The 10249-nt window shown below is 44.9% G+C and overlaps 1 protein-coding gene across 2 annotated transcripts in view; it reads right to left on the bottom strand.

The window, feature by feature from the left end:
* usp54b (ubiquitin specific peptidase 54b) overlaps positions 1 to 9580 on the bottom strand; it is a 62981-nt gene extending 53401 nt beyond the window's left edge. For both annotated transcript variants that reach the window (XR_009665914.1, XM_061028011.1), the window contains exon 1: positions 9444 to 9580. The gene's annotated coding sequence lies outside the window, so the exon portion shown is untranslated. The remainder of the gene's footprint in view (positions 1 to 9443) is intronic.
* Positions 9581 to 10249: the final 669 nt, after the last annotated feature.

Below are 10249 nucleotides of genomic sequence, written 5' to 3'. Positions count from 1 at the left end.
GTTAGCGACTAGCTGGTGAGAGCGTTAAATATTTAACTGCTACACAACTACTAGGGAGTAGGGACCGAAACATGCTAAAAGTATAGACTCGACTTTTTAGTGAGACAGAAACGCATGAAGAAGCAAATAAAACATTTTCAATCTCTCATCGTAATTTGAAAACCGGCATTTTTTTTGCTAACACATTAGCATTAACAAATACTTAAGCTAACAAAGTGGTCATGCCTTTGTCAGCTAATTGTGATGTTCCTCTGCCCCCTAATGACCATATATCAAGAAATATATATATATATATATATACTGTATGTATCGTCTTATTTCATCATCAATCATGAATCAATGAATCATGGAAATCATCACATGAACATGTTAGTCAGTGATATGACACAGGGGCTGCTTGGAGAAATCAGTTATGTCATGACATAATCGGTACTTAGGCACATTATCTAGAGCTTATGTTGGTTCAAGCATGGCTATGCAAAGCTTCCGATTGAGTGTGTGTGTGTGTGTGTGTGTGTGTGTGAGAGAGAGAGGGAGAGAGGGAGAAAAAGAGAGGCAGTGTGTGTTTATTACCCTACTGTAATTTTGAGTGGGTGTGTGTACATGAAGTTGCGTAACACCACAGGGCAGTAGCAAACAGATCCGCAGTGCCCCCCCCCCCCCCCCCCCCCTCTACCCTCCCTCTCTTCCCCTATAGCTTCCCCACTTTTTGGCAAGGCTCCCTCGCCCCGGTTGCCGGCTTGCGTTGTCACCACAGCATCCCTGATGGCAAAAGGCCAGAGGGCGCGGGGATGCTGCGGCGAGCAAGTGTATAGCGTGGGCTGTCGCTATGGCGATGGCCACACTGGGGTGATGAGGGGGCGGGGTGGATGTAGGGGCAATGTCGTGACAGGGATGGCAAAAAAATAAAATAAAAAATGCATCAGAGCAGATACTGAGAGAAAAAATTATGCAATATTTTAACATGAGTTCATCCACTTTTCACACAGTCAGACTGCAACACCTACCTACCTGTCTGTTGTCTGTCTGTCTGTCTGTCTGTCTGTCTGTCTATCTGTCAATCTATCTATCTATCCATCTGCATGAAAAACTCAGAGATTCATATCCTGCATATTCATCCATAAACAAACAAATCCAAATTGCCAGAGGATTTATAAAGGGATTTGGCAAGCATGCCCGTGTGCCTTTTTTTCCACAGCCCAGCATCCTGAGCTTCTGTCTCAGCATACAGTGTGTGCATGTGTGTGTGTGTGTGTGTGTGTGTGTGTGAGAGTGTGTGTTTGTCTCCCGCTGAGCCTGTGTGGAGTGTGTGATCACACATCCTCTCTCTGACTGCTCCCTACAGCCACACACACAACCGAGATCGCTCCGGCAAACTGTCGCCCAAGCGCTGTTTTCTGAGGCCTGTATATGAATGTGTGTTCGCTTATGTGTGTGTGTGTGTGTGTGTGTGTGTGTGTGTGTGTGTGTTTGCATGTGTGTCTGTGTGTGTCCCCACATCTTCGGCTAGTTACCATGGAAATAGGCCAAGCGGCAGGCACGCGGGGGGAAAAGCCGAACCATGTGATTTAACTGAGAGACACACTGTGCTGCACTGGTTGAAACGGCGCGCACACACACACCAACAGACACACACACACACCAACAGACACACACACGCACACACGCACACACACACACACACACAGCGACAGACGCGGCTGGCGAGTGATGATGATGTGTATTGATGGTCGAGAGTTCCTGGAAGCCAGAGTGAGTCAAGGCCCGAGTCAATCAAACTCTCTGACCCTGGCAGGCATAAGGAAAGCAGGAGCTGCAGTCGCGGTCCAGACAGAGACCACCCATGAAAGTCTTTTAACCCCCGTGAGATGTTGAGGCGAGGACGCTGGTTTGACACCCAGACCGACACGAAGCACTTCAGTGTGTGTGTGTGTGTGTGTGTGTGTGTGTGTGTGTGTGTGTGTGTGTGTGTGTGTGTGTGTGTGTGTGTTTGAAAGAAACTGTCTGAGTGAGTATCTTCAAACATGTGGAAATGAGTCCCAGCTTAACTCTTACTATGGGAAAGTTGTTGTAAAGTATGGTGCAGGTTTACACACACACACACACACACACATCATCACATTATTTTTAATATCAGTCACTTCACATTACATAACAAACAACTTGTTTGTTTGGTTTAGCGTTTCTTTATTCGGACTAATTTTTTAAATATGAATGTATATTGCTTTGGCTTTGTTGTTTTTTTTGGTTTAATCAACTTGCATCAACTCAAATCTTTTTTCTCTTTCTTTTGAGTTACCTGGCTGCTTCCTGCTCTCCTTCCTGGTTTGGACAAAAGAGGAGGATGAGGGCGGAGCCTGGCTTTCTGGGGGGGGGGGGGGGGGGGGGGGGGGGGGGGGGGGGGGGGGGGGGGAATCAGGGTAAGTTAATGTTAAATTATAGTTATTCTGTAGGTATTCCTCCCTGTGTGCTCTTCTTGGTTTGGCTGGTTGATTTAAATCTCCCTCTCAATTCTCACTCTGTAAAGTCTGTTTGCAGGGTCTACATCTGATTCTGCTAGCGTTTTTTTTTTTTTTTTTTTTGTTTAGATTCATGTTTAGCTCTTTTACTCATTTGGATAATTTGATTTAGTTGTTTGCTTTTTTCAAACACTTTTTTTTTAAAAAGGTAAATGAATTTGAGCTTGTGTCGTCTTCAAACTGCTTCAAAAAGCTTTTTACACCGCTGGTCACACTTACACACTCACACACTGATGGCAGAGGCTGCTCTGTAAAGTGTCCCACAGTGTTATAACTAATACTATCACATCACTATGCTGCCAGCGGTAGCAGCAGGAGCATCTTGGGGTTAGGTGTCTTCCCCGAGGACGCATCGGACATGTGCCTGCAGGAGCTTGGGATGGAACCCCCAGCACACCTCTTTGTGGTCTGATTTTTTTTTTTTACTTTTAACCTATGTATTTTTTCCTTGACTGTTTGGTCCAATACAGGGCTGTTAAAGCAATTTTGTAAACACCCAAGATGGCTGATGAGGAATCTTCTGAACTGGCTTTAAGGTGAGTGTAATGACCAATAGCAGCAGTTCACATCACCTGCAAGTGTTAAGCGTTGGCAACTCATTCACGTAATTCCAAACATGTCTGTCTTTTATGTTCAACTAAAAGTCATTTATATTGAATGTTGGAACCGGCTAACTAACCTAGCATCATGTCAGAACTTCACACATTTAGTTTCTCTGATTGGTTGTGGCGTCCAGAGGCGTCTTTATCTGCTGTCAATTTTTTAACCGAACATCAGGAGAAAGGTCTCAAAATAATTCACATTCATGAAATGTTCTTACATCAGACAGGTATGAGTTGTTTCTTGTTATTGATCTTAAAGGGGTTTCGTTCTTTTGTCCTCTTAGCACTCTCCTCAGTGTGTGTGTGTGTGTGTCAGTGTGACAGCAGATGATTACATGTGGATCAATAAGAGTCAATGAGGTCACAGCTGGGAGCTTGGAGGACAAACAGCTGTTTTCATGGTTACTATTACCACTACTTCCTTTCTTACAGTTCAGCTCAGGACATAATGTGAAGAATTCGTCTTTGTCTTAAAAAATAATACCACCATGCACGTGCAAAAAAGCATTCTCACCACAGTGTCTATTCAGCGGTTGTTGTTGTTGTGCTTGCATCACATGGTCTCCCTCTGCAGGCCAAGTTTCCAAAGTTGTCATTAAATTTTATATGTTATAATCAAAAGCACAATAACTGTTTTTAGATTGCTTTTCTGGAATTTCCTTTTTGGAAATAAAAAAAAAAAAGCCATAGGTCAGACCATCAAAATCCAGTCAGCCTGAAAGTAGTGGAAAGTACTGTGTGTAAGGGTGGGACCAAATCTGAATATTGGCAATATATCATCGCCCTGAATTCTTTGATACAATTATCGAATTGCTGATGCCAAATATTGTCTTTTAAATTAAAAAAAATAACACGCAACTCTAAAAACAAAAATCTTCCAATTTGACTCATCACTACTTCCTGAGTCATCACGTTGGTGTGTATGGCATGGCATGGATGATGTTGACGTGATTGGATGTTATTTGCCTAAAGAAGCAGAAGACAGCGGGGTGGAAGGAGAAGAAGAAGAAGAAGAAGAAGAAGAAGAAAGGGGGAAAATGTCGGACAGTGTTGGAAAGAAGTTAAAGGAAGAATGTGCGACATTTTTCACATAAATACAGCAGAAATCAAGTATGTCCTCTGAGTCATGACTGTCTACAATGAGTGAGAAGCGCGAGTCCCGCCAGCTGTATTGTTGTCAGGGCTGTGTTTACATCATGTTTACATGGACAGGAGGACATTGTGTATAAAACTGTTTTAGTAAACGACTAGAGAAAAGACGAATAAAACACTCTCTGCTTATTTGGATATCACATAAGTGTCTTTAGATCTCCGTCATTCTGTGTCAATTTGAGTGCAATATGAAGTTATGAGTTAACCAAAGTGTGCTAACATTAGCATGCTAACACAACAATGCAGGACTCAGGTGACTGCAGCTCAAGCAAAGGGCTTCTTTTTTTTCAGTAACTTGCGCTTAATGGTGCTTAATTATGGTGCGTTCTAGATGATGCCTCCCTTGTGCGAACGCTAGTGGAGGGGGGTCGGAGGTGTGTCGCCGTAGGAGAGCGGAGGCTTCAGAATGGCGGAGGTGTCACCAAACAGCACCTTGTTTTGGTTTAGTGCTGGCGCTCAAAGGCGACAACTACTGGATCAAAAAGTCACACATTGTTCCTTCAAGGACTGAAACGTTAAAAGAGGTTAAATGACAACAAAGTGCAGTGACATATATATTAACCCTGCACTTTACCTTTAAGGGGCATTTTATATCCTCCGATACCGTGATGTATCATTGAACAACTGTCTTACATTATTTATCGGCCCTAAGTGTTAAAACATCTAAAATATGAACTCCAAGAAAAGGTCATGTATTTTCTGTTTTCATCTTTCACACTTTTTTATGTCCAAAACAGCACCATCAATGTGAACGATCAGCGTCTCGCTAGTTCCTACTTAGTCTCATTTGCTCTTTTGTTCTCCGTTGTACGACTCAATTTATCCCTTTCAGCTTAGGGGAAAACATTTCAACTGTCAAAAGCTGGCCTGAGCGTTTGAAGGGGGCTAAAGCGCGCTGAATGACAGTATGACTGTCTGCTGTGGGTCAGTGTGGCTCGGTGACAGTGACACCGGTGTCATGCAAGCTGAACAAAGAGCTGATACTGTCCCCGAGGATAATAGCCTGTCTCTCACTCTGCCTCCCTCCCACTCCGGCAAATATAAAGCCGAGAAGTATATTTATATATATCCCTGTGACGGAGAGAGAAAGTCTGGAGCTGTTCTTTCACTGTGCTCTCTGTTTCCGTCTCCTTTGGCTGCACAGTCTCTCTCTCTCTCTCTCTCTCCCATTCACTTCATTCCTGATCTCTCTCTGTCATTCACTCTCTTCCACTGACCTCTATTTTCCATTCTCATTCACTCTCTCCACTTCTTACCCCATTCATCTCTGTCTAGTTCTTCTCTGTTTCCAAAAAAACTTCAAATACATGTGTTCTCTCTCTCTCTCTCTCTCTCTCTCTCTCTCTCTCTCTCTCTCTCTCTCGCTCTCTCTCGCTCTCACTCACACACACACATGCAGTGGTTTCCCTGTAACTGGGTTATGTGTAACTTCAAATAGCCTTAGTCGACAATAGGGAGAGCCCAGAGTTCATCCTCCCCTCAGAGCTTCTCCTTCTCCTCCTTTTTCCCACATTGAGTCCGGAGAGGAGGTGTACGTGTGTAAACGGTAAACGGTAAATGGACTTGGGCTTATATAGCGCTTTTCTAGTCTTCTGACAACTCAAAGCGCCTTTTTACGCCGCATGTCACACCCACCCATTCACAAAGGTTGCTATGCAGTGAGGCCATCAGAAGTAACTAATCCCATTCACACGCATGCAGACGGCGCCGACGGAGCAGCGGGAGCTATCCGGGGTTAAGTGTCTCGCCCGAGAACACATCGGACATGTTGCTGCAGGAGCTGGGGATCAAACCCCAGCGACTCTACCGACTGACCCACAGCCACCCAGATTGTGTGTCTGCATGTGTGTGTGTGTGTGTGTGTGTGTGTGTTAACATATAGTGGGCACACGTGCAGCTGCATGTGTGAGCATATTAGCGAGACTGAGGTTCTTTTTTTTTTTTTTTGTGTGAGCTTCAAGGTCATCTTCCCGCTCAGGCTCTGTGACATTAAAGTATACATGGGAAAACACTAACAGACATGTAATCGCATGGATGCACATTAAGCACACACGCACACACATGCACATGCACGTGCACACCATAACCTAGATGCAACCCATTATCAGCATGACACATGTGCACAGCCAATCCTATTAGTGAGAAATATAAAGAGGGGTGAATATTTGCTTAATATTTAGGCTATTACATAACCAGCCTTATTTACAACGCATGCTGGGAATAATGTGAGGTTTTTACAGTTTAAGTCAGAGAGGAAGAGGAGAGGAGAGGAGAGGAGAGGAGAGAAGAAAATGAAGACACAAGATAAAAGGAAAGGAAAGGGGAAAAGAGCTGAAGGGGTAAAGAAAAGATTGGAGAAGAGGGGAGGAATGGAAATATTGGGAAAGGAGGAGGAGATAGGAAAGAAACAGGTAGGAAAGACAAAGGAAAATAAATAAAAGAGAACAAAGGAAAGGAAGGGTTGGTAAAGTTAAAGGGAGGTGTGAGGAGAAGGTGGAGAAGGAACAGTGGGAGGAAATAATAGAGGTGAAGAGAAGAAAAATGCAGGAAGGGAGAGGGAAAGAAGAGAGGGTAGAGGAGTGGAGATGAGGAGGGAAGGAGACAAGAAGGAAAGGGAAGTAACACGGGACATGTGAGGAAAGGAGACAAGACGAGATGAGAGCGAAAGAAAGGTTGGAAAGGGGTTGGCAAGAAGAAATTGTGAGAAACAGAAAGAAAGAAAGAAGAGGAAAGAAGAGGAAAAAAGGTACAGGATAGGAGTGGAAATTGAAGTAGAGGAACAAAAGGAAAATCTGAGAACAGAGGAGTTTGAAAGGAGGCGAATAAGGAAAGATGAAGACAGGAGGGAGACGTCTTATCTTGAAACAACCACATGTAAAGAGAAACAGAGAAAGAGATGGTAAAGGTCAAAGGAGCCGTGTGAGCGTGCCAATCTCTTCTTCTTCTACTCCATCTTCATCCTTGATGTAATCTGCTCTAGTCTTTCTAACTCTGCCCTCTCATAATCCCGTACATGTGGACCGACCACGACCACCGAGGCAGGAACTCTTTCAAACTCAAACGTCAGCGCCCTGGGAACCATCCCGAGACACAACCTGGGATTCTTCACGCATGACCACGTCTACAAAAGAAAATACTCCCGAGGATTATAACCAATGAAGTGAATTTAAGTGGAGTTTAGCAGCAGACGTATTCTTTCACCACATGACGGCGTGTCTGCAAAATGTGTAATAGTCAGTGAGACCTGGAATTTGTTCTCAGACACATTTCCCCACGCACGCAAGATCATTTGCTGGATTTTCAGCAAACAACTGAGAAATACCAGAAAAAAGGCTTTTTTTTTTAATCCTGTTGATTCCAAGAAATCACATAATCATAGAGCTGAGAAAAAAAAAAGTAAAAGTTTTAGTCCTGAGTATCCCCCGCTCTGAGGATGCTCTTTGTCAAATGTCAAGTTTCCTGATAGTCAACCAAGAGGTACACTTTCAAATAAACCTTCCTGATTGGTCAGATTTAACTCTCTGGGAAGGAGGATGTTTTTTTCCCCCCCGTAAAGTAAGTCTTATTGGGGTTAAAGTCAAACTTTTTTTCTAGATAAAAGAAGTGAGTTTTCCTGCCAAGGGGCTAAAAGCTTGTTAAACAAGGCTACAGAACCAAAGCTCCAGTGATGGCTCATAAAATATGGAAACAGTCATATATAAGGACATGCCATATTAAATAAAGTACACATTTGGCCATTTCAGCTGCTTTTTTTTTTTTTTAATCTAATAAAAGGTCAGAGTGAGTGGGAGTCGCGGATAAGTACACACATTGGTGACAACATTAACCGAAACATGAAAACAACAAAAAGAGAAGAAGACAACAAAACCAAAAAGCACAAACTTGCAGAGTGTTTCATCTCCCAGAAACTGAAATTGATGATAAATCCAGTTTAAATGTCAAGGCGACATTTCAGCTCAGTGTGTGTGTGTGTTTGTGTGTGTGTGTGTGTGTGTGTGTGTGTGTGTGTGTGTGTGTGTGTGTGTGGTTTGTATTCCTCATGTTGTGGGGATATTAACCTGTGCTGCAACACCATGTGAGGAATAAAACGATACTGTACAAGGCTCAAATGTGATTTTAGGGGTGGTCTATGGTTTCATGTTTGGCGAGGTTGAGGTTAAGTCGTGATTTATGTTAGTCTGGAATGACTTTTGATGCAATGTCCTCACAAGTATAGCCAAAACAAAAGTGTGCAGCTGCTTAACGAGGGGATGGCAAGTACCCTATTTTCCCCTCTTTTTTTTTTTTTTGTTTTGTAAGTATTCACGTGTGAGCGCGCGCGTGAGGCAGCCAGGCAGGCAGGCAGGCAGGCAGCAGAGGGGCCGTGTCACCCCCCCTCCTCACCCCCCTCCTCCTCCTCCTCACAGATGTGACGGCACTGTGTAGACCGGCGGTGAAGCGGGGCCCGGTGAGGGGGCCAAAGTCATCAATCACGCGGATCGAAACCGCAACGTTAAATCAATAGCGGCCCCCCCCCCCCCACGGGAGCGATGACAGCGGCGCGTGAATCCGCCTTGGTAAAAAGGCTGCGGTCTCTCGGTCATCCATCAACAAGTCCACGCAGGGGTACAGTTCACCAAGAAGAAGCACAGTAGTGGCATGTGATACCTGAACTATAACACCTGTAACTACAAACAACGAGCCCGGACTGTGATGAAACAAGGAAGAACTTGAAGTGAGGGGGGGGGGGGGGGGGATGCTGATGTCTGTCAAAGCAGCAACCGGTGAACAGCACGAGGGAGAGTTGCTGCGTAGTGGGACACGAGACCTCCTGATAAAACACTGAAACTGAGGAGAGAGAGCAACAGAGTGAAAAAGACCACGAACAAGGAGCAAAACGCTGCACGTGCTGCTGATGAGAGTGATGATGGAGAGACGACGGAGGAAGGTGACAGCTTTCTTCCGGAGACTGTCACGAGAACACATCTGTTGAGGTCCACATCTGGCCGACATGCTGACTTGCCCCCACTTCCACAAACACACACACACACACACACACACACACACACACACACACACGCAGTCTCACACACACACGCCTACTGATAGTGTATCACATGCGCGTGTCTCCACAGCTGTGATGGAGCCCCATGTCAGTGCGTAGAGTGTGTGCAGGTTTTGTTTTACTCACCCCGGGTGCTGTCACCGCCAGTCTCCGTCCGCTCGCGTGTTATACCGTGTGATTTAACGGGAGAGAGAGAGAGAGAGAGAGAGAGAGAGAGAGAGAGGGCGAGCCGTGGGCGCATCCAGCCCCCACCAGCGCCATCCAGCGCTGCGGTCGCGGCACGCCGTTCTCGCGATACCGTTGCCATCTTCCAAGTTCTCCGACGGGGAGTGTGTGTGACGTAGCGCTTTTATCAAGAGGGCTTTGCTCAGCACGATGCCGCCGCCTTCTGGGCGCGAGGCGAATGGATGTCGATGATGTCACCTCGTAGCCGGTTATGTGGCCCTTCACATGTTCCCTCTTTGTCTCTTTCCGTCTCTGCTGCTCTCCACTGTCACTAACATGTAAAGGACATCTGTTTAGCTGCTGTCACTGGAGTTCTGCCAGCACCAAGTTTACAATCTCAGCTATTCATAGTGCAGGTCATGGGGACATTGTTATGTCTGGAAATGGTTTTTAAGACCACAGCCGAGATAAAGTGAGCATTAGAAGGTAAAAGGACAAAAAGAGTTATAAAACAGAGCAGCAAAGAAGGCTTTTACAAAAAAAAAAACAGAAATTAAATAGGCTACCCTTTTGCAATCTCTACTCTGGAGTGGAGAAGGGTGATTCAATTGATATCAAAAGCACTGGGTAGGCCTAGGCTACATGTGAAGCTACAGCCACAGTTGGTTAGTTTAGTTAAGCTAAGCTCAGACGCTGGGCAAAAGTATGGAAGCCCATTTCCGCCAGTTAAAAAGATAAAAATGAAAACAATAATAATGAGATAAAAA

This window comes from Labrus mixtus, chromosome 21, assembly GCF_963584025.1.
Source record: "Labrus mixtus chromosome 21, fLabMix1.1, whole genome shotgun sequence".
NCBI lineage: Eukaryota > Metazoa > Chordata > Actinopteri > Labriformes > Labridae > Labrus > Labrus mixtus.
This window is presented reverse-complemented; position numbering and strand designations above follow the sequence as displayed.